Raw genomic sequence first — 11,834 nt, forward strand, 5'->3', positions numbered from 1 at the left:
TGGGGATACGTCTACATCTACATCTACATTTATACTCCGCAAGCCATTCAAAGGTGTGTGGTCGAAGGCACTTCACGTGCCACTGTCATTACCTCCCTTTCCTGTTCCAGTCGCGTATGGTTCGCGGGAAGAATGACTGCTGGAAAGCCTCCGCGCGCGCTTGAATCTCTCTAATTTTACATTCGTGATCTCCTTGGGAGCTATAAGTAGGGGGAAACTATATTCGATACCTCATCCAGAAACGCACCCTCTCGAAACCTGGACAGCAAGCTATACCGCAATGCAGAGCGCTTCTCTTGCAGAGTCTGCCACTTGAGTTTGCTAAACATCTCCATAACGCTATCACGCTTACCAAATAACACTGTGACGAAATGCGCCGCTCTTCTTTGGATCTTATCTATTTCCTCTGTCAACCTGACCTGGTACAGATCCCAAACTGATGAGCAATACTCAAGTATAGGTCGAACGAGTGTTTTGTAAGCCACCTCCTTTGTTGATGGACTACATTTTCTAAAGACTCTCCCAATGAATCTCAACCTGGCACCCGCCTTACCAACAATTAATTTTATATGATCATTCCACTTCAAATGATTCCGTACGCATACTCCCAGATATTTTACAGAAGTAACTGCTACGAGTGTTTGTTCCGCATCATATAATCATACAATAAAAGATCCTTCTTTCTATGTATTCACAATACATTACATTTGTCTATGTTAAGGGTCAGTTGCCACTCCCTGAACCAAGTGGCTATCCGCTGCAGATCTTCCTGCATTTCGCTACAATTTTCTAATGCTTCAACCTCTCTGTATACTACAGCATCATCCGCGAAAAGCCGCATGGAACTTCCGACACTATCTACTAGGTCATTTATATATATTGTGAAAAGAAATGGCCCCATAACATTCCCCTGCGGCACGCGAGAGGTTACTTTAACGTCTGTAGACGTCTCTCCATTGAGAATAACATGCTGTGTTCTACTTGCTAAAAACTCTTCAATCCAGCCAAACAGCTGGTCTGATATTCCGTAGGCTCTTACTTTGTTTATCAGGCGACAGTGCAGAACTGTATCGAATGCCTTCCGGAAGTCGAGGAAAATGGCATCTACCTGGGAGCCTGTATCTAATATTTTCTGGGTCTCATGAACAAATAAAGCGAATTGGGTCTCACACTATCGCTGTTTCCGGAATCCATGTTGATTCCTGCAGAGTAGATTCTGGGTTTCCAGAAGTGACATGATACGCGAGCAAGAAACATGTTCTAAAATTCTACAACAGATCGATGTCAGAGATATAGGCCTATATTTTTGCGCATCTGCTCGATGACCCTTCTTGAAAACTGGGACTACCTGTGCTCCTTTCCAATCATTTGGAACCTTCCGTTCCTCTAGAGACTTGCGGTACACGGCTGTTAGAAGCGGGCAAGTTCTTTCGCGTACTCTGTGTAGAATCGAACTGGTATCCCGTCAGGTCCAGTGGACTTTCCTCTGTTGAGTGATTTCAGTTGCTTTTCTATTCCTTTGACACTTATTTCAATGAAAGTCATTTTTTCGTTCGTACGAGGATTTAGAGAAGGAACTGCAATGCAGTCTTCCTCTGTGAAACAGCTTTGGAAAAAGGTGTTTAGTATTTCAGCTTTACGCATGTCATCCTCTGTTTCAATGCCATTATCATCCCAGAGTGTCTGGATATGCTGTTTCAATCCACTTACTGACTTAACGTAAGACCAGAACTTCCTAGGATTTTGTGTCAAGTCGGTAGACAGAATTTTACTTTCGAATTCACTGAACGCTTCACGCATAGCCTTCCTTACGTTAACTTTGAAATCGTTAGCTTCTGTTTGTCTGCGAGGTTTTGGCTGCGTTTAAATTTGCAGTGAAGCTCTCTCTGGTTTCGCAGTAGTTTCCTAACTTTGTTGTTGAACCACGGTGGGTTTTTCCCTTCCCTCACAGTTTTACTCGGCACGTACCTGTCTAAAACAACAAAGGACATGCCCTCAATTTTTTTCACACCCAACAGCGTACACAGTTCCTTGAACAAATCTTCACAATCCATTGTTTACTAGTGTTTGTGCTGCTGGCACTGCCTGTTGGTTGGGCATCTCAATCATTTCCATGTATCTCAAAAAATGGTCCATAATCATGAGTGCATATTAATTCCGTACTAGTATTTTGGTAAAAGAACCTAAAACATCAGTCACAAGCAACGGAAACATGGATAATTCTTCAGGTAAACTCGGCAATGGTACTCTCTTCTGACATAAATCTGCCCTCTTTGTACACTGTTTGGAATTCCATACATATTGGTCCACACCTGACCTCCTATTCTTCTACCAGTATCTTTCCATGACTCTCCTGTTATCAGATCTTTATCCCCCATGACCTGCTAATGCATTATCATGTGTCTCCTGTAATACTCTATTTCTCAGCTTTACTAACACCATCACTTGTGGTTCCAACTTAGTTTCTCCGCATAGCAATACTTCCTACATACAAAATTGCGACTGTTTTCTCAGCTACTTACATTTACGTTGCTGCTGAAGTATTGTGCACAATTGTCTGGATTTCATAGTGGATGTTCTGATGTAACTCACTGATGATGTGTAATCTGTTCTTGCAAAAGTTAGCTTTAAGGTGACCTACAGGAAAAAGACAACAAGGGTCAAGCAATTGAACTTGGAGACCGTAACCCATCTAAAATTGCTATGTCAGGAAAAAATGATATCACTGTAGCTGTACTCACTTTAGACATATGGCATTTTGCTTCATATTGCTGATATCAGCCAAGTGTTAGTTCTTTGTCATCCAGTTGGTTCGCAAATTCATGAAACAATACCTGGAATGGTTCACTGGTGAAAGTAGAGTAAAAAAATTGGCCTGATGATGCATCACTGTGATAATACAAAGAACACGCCCATCTTCTATGAATGAAATGCTTCATTAATGACTGCATGGTGGTAGTCACTACTCCATAAATATACACTCCTGGAAATTGAAATAAGAACACCGTGAATTCATTGTCCCAGGAAGGGGAAACTTTATTGACACATTCCTGGGGTCAGATACATCACATGATCACACTGACAGAACCACAGGCACATAGACACAGGCAACAGAGCATGCACAATGTCGGCACTAGTACAGTGTATATCCACCTTTCGCAGCAATGCAGGCTGCTATTCTCCCATGGAGACGATCATAGAGATGCTGGATGTAGTCCTGTGGAATGGCTTGCCATGCCATTTCCACCTGGCGCCTCAGTTGGACCAGCGTTCGTGCTGGACGTGCAGACCGCGTGAGACGACGCTTCATCCAGTCCCAAACATGCTCAATGGGGGACAGATCCGGAGATCTTGCTGGCCAGGGTAGTTGACTTACACCTTCTAGAGCACGTTGGGTGGCACGGGATACATGCGGACGTGCATTGTCCTGTTGGAACAGCAAGTTCCCTTGCCGGTCTAGAAATGGTAGAACGATGGGTTCGATGACAGTTTGGATGTACCGTGCACTATTCAGTGTCCCCTCGACGATCACCAGTGGTGTACGGCCAGTGTAGGAGATCGCTCCCCACACCATGATGCCGGGTGTTGGCCCTGTGTGCCTCGGTCGTATGCAGTCCTGATTGTGGCGCTCACCTGCACGGCGCCAAACACGCATACGACCATCATTGGCACCAAGGCAGAAGCGACTCTCATCACTGAAGACGACACGTCTCCATTCGTCCCTCCAGTCACGCCTGTCGCGACACCACTGGAGGCGGGCTGCACGATGTTGGGGCGTGAGCGGAAGACGGCCTAACGGTGTGCGGGACCGTAGCCCAGCTTCATGGAGACGGTTGCGAATGGTCCTCGCCGATACCCCAGGAGCAACAGTGTCCCTAATTTGCTGGGAAGTGGCGGTGCGGTCCCCTACGGCACTGCGTAGGATCCTACGGTCTTGGCGTGCATCCGTGCGTCGCTGCGGTCCGGTCCCAGGTCGACGGGCACGTGCACCTTCCGCCGACCACTGGCGACAACATCGATGTACTGTGGAGACCTCACGCCCCACGTGTTGAGCAATTCGGCGGTACATCCAACTGGCCTCCCGCATGCCCACTATACGCCCTCGCTCAAAGTCCGTCAACTGCACATACGGTTCACGTCCACGCTGTCGCGGCATGCTACCAGTGTTAAAGACTGCGATGGAGCTCCGTATGCCACGGCAAACTGGCTGACACTGACGGCGGCGGTGCACAAATGCTGCGCAGCTAGCGCCATTCGACGGCCAACACCGCAGTTCCTGGTGTGTCCGCTGTGCCGTGCGTGTGATCATTGCTTGTACAGCCCTCTCGCAGTGTCCGGAGCAAGTATGGTGGGTCTGACACACCGGTGTCAATGTGTTCTTTTTTCCATTTCCAGGAGTGTAGATACCATATCACATTCAACTGCCTTCCCTTTGTTGAATAATTGCAGCTGATTTCCTATCCTATAGTCACATACTTAAATATCAGGCATTTTGACATCCATGCGATAATCAAAAGGATGTACCACAGTATGATCTTCCTCAGTGATACAATAACAAGGAATTTCAGTATCCTTTATGTCACTGAGTTTCCCTTATGTTAATTTTCGCTTTGTCGAGTTTCTGTTTGTCTGCGAGGGTTTGGCTATGTTTAATCTCCTGTGAAGCTTTCTTTGCTGTCGAACCACAGAGGATCTTTCCCTTCCCTCACAAATTCACTCGGCACATACTTGCGTCCATTTCTACTCAATACTTTTCATCTCAGAGATGCATGTATGATGATGATTGCTGAAGTAATGTGATCTCAGTTTCTTGTCGCAATTGGTGGGCAGAAATGTCTCCCTACCTTTCTTTACATTCTTATTTACATGTAGTCAGTGATGCTGTAATAGCTTTATGATCACTAATTCCCTACTCTTCGTCAACTGAGTCGAAGAATTCATGCCTCTTTGTAATCAGGAGATTTAAGATGTTACTTTCACAAGTTGGTTCTCTGTTTAAATCTCTAAGATAATTTATTGGATAAGATATGTTAGAGTTACCTGTCTTAACCACTTGAATCTGGGAGATACTATATAGATAGTAATTGAAATCACCCCATAATACTATGACCAGGAAATTTATTTGTCACCTTCTCCATGTTTTCCCACAAATGTTCTGCCACTATTGCTCCTGCGGCAGGAGATCTAGAAGAGCATCCAATTATCATGCTTGACCAAACTTAAACAACTACACTCCTGGAAATTGAAATAAGAACACCGTGAATTCATTGTCCCAGGAAGGGGAAACTTTATTGACACATTCCTGGGGTCAGATACATCACATGATCACACTGACAGAACCACAGGCACATAGACACAGGCAACAGAGCATGCACAATGTCGGCACTAGTACAGTGTATATCCACCTTTCGCAGCAATGCAGGCTGCTATTCTCCCATGGAGACGATCGTAGAGATGCTGGATGTAGTCCTGTGGAACGGCTTGCCATGCCATTTCCACCTGGCGCCTCAGTTGGACCAGCGTTCGTGCTGGACGTGCAGACCGCGTGAGACGACGCTTCATCCAGTCCCAAACATGCTCAATGGGGGACAGATCCGGAGATCTTGCTGGCCAGGGTAGTTGACTTACACCTTCTAGAGCACGTTGGGTGGCACGGGATACATGCGGACGTGCATTGTCCTGTTGGAAAAGCAAGTTCCCTTGCCGGTCTAGGAATGGTAGAACGATGGGTTCGATGACGGTTTGGATGTACCGTGCACTATTCAGTGTCCCCTCGACGATCACCAGTGGTGTACGGCCAGTGTAGGAGATCGCTCCCCACACCATGATGCCGGGTGTTGGCCCTGTGTGCCTCGGTCGTATGCAGTCCTGATTGTGGCGCTCACCTGCACAGCGCCAAACACGCATACGACCATCATTGGCACCAAGGCAGAAGCGACTCTCATCGCTGAAGACGACACGTCTCCATTCGTCCCTCCATTCACGCCTGTCGCGACACCACTGGAGGCGGGCTGCACGATGTTGGGGCGTGAGCGGAAGACGGCCTAATGGTGTGCGGGACCGTAGCCCAGCTTCATGGAGACGGTTGCGAATGATTCTCGCCGATACCCCAGGAGCAACAGTGTCCCTAATTTGCTGGGAAGTGGCAGTGCAGTCCCCTACGGCACTGCGTAGGATCCTACGGTCTTGGCGTGCATCCGTGCGTCACTGCGGTCCGGTCCCAGGTCGACGGGCACGTGCACCTTCCGCCGACCACTGGCGACAACATCGATGTACTGTGGAGACCTCACGCCCCACGTGTTGAGCAATTCGGCGGTACGTCCACCCGGCCTCCCGCATGCCCACTATACGCCATCGCTCAAAGTCCGTCAACTGCACATACGGTTCACGTCCACGCTGTCGCGGCATGCTACCAGTGTTAAAGACTGTGATGGAGCTCCGTATGCCACAGCAAACTGGCTGACACTGACGGCGGCGGTGCACAAATGCTGCGCAGCTAGCGCCATTCGACGGCCAACACCGCGGTTCCTGGTGTGTCCGCTGTGCCGTGCATGTGATCATTGCTTGTACAGCCCTCTCGCAGTGTCCGGAGCAAGTATGGTAGGTCTGACACACCGGTGTCAATGTGTTCTTTTTTCCATTTCCAGGAGTGTATTTTCACCCAAAATTATTTTACACTAAGATTTTAAACTAACCTCACTAGATTTTAACGTATTTGTTTGTGGATATAAAGACGCTTGCACTTCCAAAGTGGCTCACACTTAGTGTAAATACTTTTCTGAGTACTTTACTTCACCAGAGGGATCAAAATGTTCAAATGTGTGTGAAATCTTATGGGACTTAACTGCTAAGGTCATCAGTTCCTAAGCTTACACACTACTTAACCTAAATTATCCGAAGGACAAACACACACACCCATGCCCGAGGGAGGACTCGAACATCCGCCGAGACCAGCCGCACAGTCCATTACTGCAGCACCTTAGACCGCTTGGCTAATCCTGCGCGGCACAGAGGGATCAACTCCTCGACAGCATGACTATAAAGAGTCACTATTTTCTGTTTCTTTTTTCTTTTTTTTTTTTAAATCAACATTCTAAAATATTTTAATCTAAAATAACTATCTTTGTGTAGATGTATAATAAACAATTTATGAAAAAAATATAAATTCCATTCATATAACAAAAAAATACATTCACCTGCTTGCATATTTTCACTAGAAGTCAGTTCTGTCCATCTTCATATTAAATCTTCACAGATTTCCAGAGATGGTCCTTTTCTTTGGCAGTCACTATAGCAGGGACGGCAACGGCGTGCCAAACTGCACCCGTGTAACGATGTGCTGCACGCGTGCCGTCCAGGGCTCGGTCCGCCTCGCCACTACTCAGCTTCCCTCAGTCTTTCGCGGCACTGCTTGGCATGGCGTGACATTAGACTAGCTGTGTGATGTGACATCTTTTCATACGGCATATGGTGCATTAGTTGATTCGTAGTGGCAGCCGTGTTTATTCCTCACTATTTGTTAGCGATTTGTAGGAAGTTTATAAGTACTGTACAGGGGTTGTTGCAATGGAACACACACTCACAAAGAGGTGGGGTAGTGACACAATGTCACAAACCTTCAGAGCTGAATGGGAATTGCAATATTTTTTCGACGAGAAGGATGAAAATTCTCAATGTCTATTATGCAGTCGCATACTCGCCGGGCACCGCAAATTTGCAATAGAATGGCATTATAACACCACACACAAAGAACTTAATGATTTAGTTGGGGCTGATAGATCAAACAAGTTGGCGGAATTAAGAAGACGTAGTGTTATGCAGAAAGACTGACCGGACGTGAGTACCCCTTACAAATCTTTGTGTTTCTGATGTTTGCATTTGTACATATTTGTCGTCAGAATTCAAATTTAGAGTTCACTCAAATTTTGTTTCCTTTTTTTAGCATGCAACTGAACGTAGCGACCTGTCTTTAAGAGCAAGCTACAAAATGGCACTCAAAATTGCAAGAGCGAATAAGCCTTTCAGTGATGGTGATTTCATCAAGGAGTGTATTGTTGAGGCGGTGGAGCTTTTGACGCCACTGGAAGTAAAGAAGTTTAGTGAAATTAGTCTTTCCAGACAGACAATAGCTCGCCGCACAGCTGACATGGCAGCAGATGTCTACAGGCAGTTAACTGTTAGTGCCTGCAAGTTTATTGCATTCTCAATTGCTTTGGACGAGTCGACCAACATTTCGGAGACAGCACAACTTGCGATTTATGTTTGTGAAGTCGACACAAATTTGCATGTGACAGAAGAACTGTTAGATTTAGTACCAATGAAAGACACAATGAGGGGCACCAACTTTATTTATTTATTTTATTTATTTATTTACGTGTCAAGTTCTGTAGGACCAAATTGAGGAGAAAATCTCCAAGGTCATGGAATGTGTCAGTACATGAACTTACAACATAAAAGTAATAACAGATAAAAATAAATGTTCATGAACCTGAAAGAAAATCAGTCCATAAGTTTAAGGTTAGGTTAGTGTTGTTTAACGTCCCGTCGACAACGAGGTCATTAGAGACGGAGCTTGAGCTCGGGTTAGGGAAGGATGGGGAAGGAAATCGGCCATGCCCTTTGAAAGGAACCATCCCGGCATTTGCCTGAAACGAGTTAGGGAAATCACGGAAAACCTAAATCAGGATGGCTGGAGACGGGATTGAACCGTCGTCCTCCCGAATGCGAGTCCAGTGTGCTAACCACTGCGCCACCTCGCTCGGTCCATAAGTTTAAGCAAACGCTATCAGCATTACAATGAGAATCAACTTAATATTTCAAGGAACTCCTCGACAGAATAGAAGGAGTGACCCATGAGGAAACTCTTCAATTTCGATTTGAAAGTGCGTGGATTACTGCTAAGATTTTTGAATTCGAGTGGCAGCTTATTGAAAATGGATGCAGCAGTATACTGCACACCTTTTTGCACAAGAGTTAAGGAAGTCCAATCCAAATGGAGGTTTGATTTCTGCCGAGTATTAACCGAGCGAAAGCTGATTATTGTTGGAAATAAACTAATATTGGTAAAAAGAAACTACAATAAGGAATATACATATTGAGAGGCCAATGTCAAAATACCCAGACTCATGAACAGAGGTCGACAGCACAAGCAGTTGAAGCCGTTGGCCTGAATTGAAAAAATGTTAGTTTCAGTCACCACGGATGGAGCGCCAGCAATGTGAGGAGCTCAAAATGGGCTTGTAGCATTGTTGTGTAAAAAACTAGGACGATCGACAGAAGATTTGTACGGAATTCATTGTTTTGTACACCAAGAAGCTCTTTGTGCTAAATATGCAAATTTGGAGCAGGCGATGAAGTTGGTAGTCACCATACTAATTTTTTTGAAGTTGCATGGCTTAGTACACCTTCAGTTTCAACAGTTTCTCATGGAACTGAACGATGAGTACGGAGATGTTATTTACCACTGACTGCACACTTGAATGCTCTCAATAAAACTTTGCAAGGTGAGAAGCAGCTTATTTCTGATCTTATGGAAAAAGTGGATGAATTAATAAGAAACTCACATTGTGGAAGGAACAACTCATGAGAAAGAATACCGTCCATTTCCCTACGCTCTCTAAAGTCAGAGAAAACGCAACTTCTGATGAATTTGTTTCTGTGTTGGAGTAACTACAGGCACAATTTTCTAAACGTTTTCAGGACACTGCCAGTCTGACATCTGTTTTTGAACTATTTTCTAGACACTTTGCCGTTTCAGTTGGAATTGATCGATCTGCAGTGTAATTACCGTTTAAAGGGCAAATTTTTTTATGTAAAAACTGTCCAGGAATTCTACAAAGGTTTTCCTTGGAAAGAGTTTCCCCGTCTCCACAATGAGGCTGCAAAAGTTATATCAATGTTTGGATCGACATACGTGTATGAAAAGTTTTTTCCAATTATGAAACTAAATAAGTCACGATTACGTGGCAATCTGTGTGATGAAAATATGAGAAACTGTCAGCGTTTGTCCGTGTGCCATCACTTTGTGCCCGATATGAACTTTATTATGTCTACAGTGAACCAAAAATAATTAAATTAATGGTGATAATTTTGTTGTATTTGTCATATGTTTTGTTGAGAATTGTAGTTATTGCAAATTCTGTACAGTAGTTCCAGATAATAAAATTTGCTTGTTTCACATGTAGTTAGAATCACTTATTCCACATAATACTGCATGCTGTAGACTACTTTTATGTCTGTTTCTATACCTCAGCTTAAATGTTGTAAGAATTTTATGAGTGACGATGAGAGAATCACAATATTGTTGGTGTAATGCAGTTTCAAACCCAGCGTTATTGTTTGTTTTCTGTAGGTGTACCAACAGCCAACAAAGATTCAGTATTGCTCAACATGATGTGTTGTACAGAGCTTAATATTATCAAATGTCATAATATGAAACTAAGCCACATGCTAGCAGGGCGGTGTTCCTTATGCGAATGCACCGTCACATGCTGCATGTTCGTAGTTCCGCGCATACGCGTGCAGTTAGCTGGTGTGGTAGTGGGGGACATGTGATGTCAGAAGGGAGTGATCCGCACGCGTGTGAAAGCTTGGCACGCGTGCATGCACATGTGCCACATTCTTGGCCATCCCTGCACTACAGCATTTCAATGTAGGTCAACAATTTACCAAAGAGATTGATAGTTCAGCACTGATATTTTCAATCTTATGAATGTGTCACTCACTGTACAGCAATTGGCTGAGCAAAAAAGAAGCACATATGGCTGGGCATGAGCAACTGTAAGCATGACTCCCTCCGCCAGGGATAATCAGCCAATAATATTGTGTCTTGCTACAGATACTTTGTCAACCAATGTTTCAATCGGTCATATGCATACTTATATAGTTCACCACTGTTGTAACAATATGAGTCTGTAATTGGCAAATTGAAAAACCATTCATGTGCATCTAGCTTAAGTGAGCATAAAAATGGCAAAGAATTGGAACTGGCAACACACTCAGGGTGTATAGGTGGACGAGGAAAAAAAATTCCCGGATTTTTCCTGGATTTCCCGGTTAAAAATACACTTTCTCCCGGATGAAAATACACTTTTTCCATGTTAAGTAACAGTAGGCTTTCACACATAATGTTGAACTTTTTTGCACGTGTTACACTTTAAGATACATCACACAAATGTGCCAGTAAATCTTTTTAACAACGACATAAATGTCTGATCTTCTGGGCTCGAAAATATTCTAAATGGTCATTGTCAAAGATTTGAATTTTGAATGAGAGTCAAACACTCTGTGATTTAAGAAATTCATCGGACATTTGCGCACAGAGTGCATCTTGTGTAAAAGGAAATTTACTTTACTTGAAAGTAACGCTTTTCAAACAACCATTCGGAATATTTTCCTGTGTCCTGTTAGAAATAGATTCATTTCGGCAGTTGCGCCAGATGACAGGTGTCGCAGTGCTTGCGCAGCTACGATGACGCAGGAAGCCTGTATGTTCGTATGTGTAAAACATTAAAAGATCCTACATTATGTCATAAAAGAAACAAGACGTTAGAGGATACTCCAAGAGCATGGGAATTTTGTGAACCCTAATAAAATGCATAATTTGGCTTAAAGTGCACATTCGTATGTCCAGATTCAGATCTAAATTTTCTTTGAGTACTAGTACCACATTATCTCATGTTTGATTCTTTATTATGGCATAATGCCATACGTGCTAGACGATGAAAACATGATCTTGAAATGTAGCAAACAGTTGAAACTAGGCAATAGCGTGGAATTAAACACTTCATTTCAAATAAATTGACTGCCTCAAAAGATTAATAAAAGTCAAATAT

This window comes from Schistocerca piceifrons, chromosome X, assembly GCF_021461385.2.
Source record: "Schistocerca piceifrons isolate TAMUIC-IGC-003096 chromosome X, iqSchPice1.1, whole genome shotgun sequence".
Lineage (NCBI taxonomy): Eukaryota > Metazoa > Arthropoda > Insecta > Orthoptera > Acrididae > Schistocerca > Schistocerca piceifrons.